This window comes from Eurypyga helias, unplaced genomic scaffold, assembly GCF_000690775.1.
Source record: "Eurypyga helias isolate BGI_N326 unplaced genomic scaffold, ASM69077v1 scaffold13159, whole genome shotgun sequence".
Classification (NCBI taxonomy): Eukaryota; Metazoa; Chordata; class Aves; order Eurypygiformes; family Eurypygidae; genus Eurypyga; species Eurypyga helias.
Window position 1 is genome coordinate 28,367 of NW_010273987.1, and position 1,726 is coordinate 30,092.

Genomic DNA, 1,726 nt, shown 5'->3' on the forward strand with positions numbered 1-1,726 from the left:
GTTTGACTTTTCACATAACCTTCAGCATCATTTACGAGGGCACAACCCCAGAGCTATGATTAAAAAAAATAAACTCAAATTCTATCCTTTAGCCAAGAAATCCAAAATAAAATATATTATAAAGTTGAAAGAGTCTGAGGTCAGCGAAGTCTGAAACTACACGGGACATGAGACTGGAGGGACTCCAGAAGATCCAATGAGGGCAAATCAAGATCCCAGAATTAAAAACTAGAGGGCAGCAGAAAGGAGAGACTGTAACAGCAGACGGAATAAGATCCAATGATCCAGCCTTCTCTTCTCTCTCCTAGGAAATTCTGCATCTGATTATCAGTTGGTAATTTCTGAAACTCTTCGGCTCCCTGCAGCTGTCTCGCCCACCCTGGGAGGATAACAGCAGAGGCAGAAGCACTATCACAGGTACACAGAGGCCTGAAATGGAAACTCATCTCCATACTCCAAAATCCAAGGCATGAACACATTGTCATACTGTTCTGATAACAAGTCTGCCCGATATCAGTGGGAGTGGTCAAAAACCCCACAGTCAACCAACCACCCTCATCAGAATTCTTTCACTTTTGCTGCTGGTTACAAAGGGCAAGGTCAGAGGAGGTACAGAACAATCATTAACTCCTTCCTTTGCACTTCCTGGCCAATGCTGCAGGTGCCAAGTTTTCTATGGAAAGAAGTGGTTGGGCGTTCATTAAAGGGCCTCAAAGAAAACTGCAAAGCAACCAAGTACATAGCAAAATGAAGCACTTAGGAAAATAACAAAATATCCAAATAAAAGCTTAATCAACAAATCCATCACATGAAAACTTGCTTTCTCTGAGAGAACACTGTTGTCTTCTCTGTGGTGATTTATTTCATGATAAACAAGGAACAGATTAAGTTACTGTATATCCTACAGCTCTTTGTCAAGGTATTAGATTGAAAAAAAGTATTTGACAAAAAAGTGATTCTCTTTTCGTTCCCAGTTGGTTGCTTTTCCTTCCAAGTTGGTCTACTGTAAGGTCTTGTAGCTTCTAATTGCTCATTTAAGAAACAAAAGCCTTCCCGTTTAGCTACGTGCAGTACTAAAATCACAACTTAAGATTGTAGCAATGAAGGGATAGTGAAATCAGTTCTGTAAAAATATGTAAAAGCAGTTTCAGAACGAATTTATACCTTTCAGCAGATGCAAATTAATAACAGTTAAAATGGACAGAAATTACCAAGTCTAAAATAGTTCTTATACCCATTTATAGGGCTTCTATCAGGAAAACAGGAGCATCAGAGAGACAGCAGCACAGAAACTGAAATCCAGTACACCAAGAGAAACATTTCAGCATAAACACACAGCTACTGTGCAAAAGAGAACTGATTGAGGTTTGAATTACATCTGAAATAAAATATATGTGTGAACTTCTTGATGAGTAATTCGGAAAAAAAATGAATTCTTACTGTAGAAAACCTGAACCAAACTGCATTTTGATTAAGAAGCGGCAGAAAGGGCATTCTAGAAAGTGACTGGTCTATTAAAAAAGGCAAAGAGTGGGCAAGGAGAGACAGTATTCAAATACGTCAGAAGAACCAAAAAGGATCACAGAAGTGCGTATTAGGAACAGTTTCTTTTACGTACGCCAAGAGAACACAGCATGAAACGTCCCATCCAGAGGAAGCGGCTGGTGGGTCGCAGGGGCTCCCGGAGCGGCTGCCGGCCCCGGCACAGGGTCAGGGTGACCCGGGG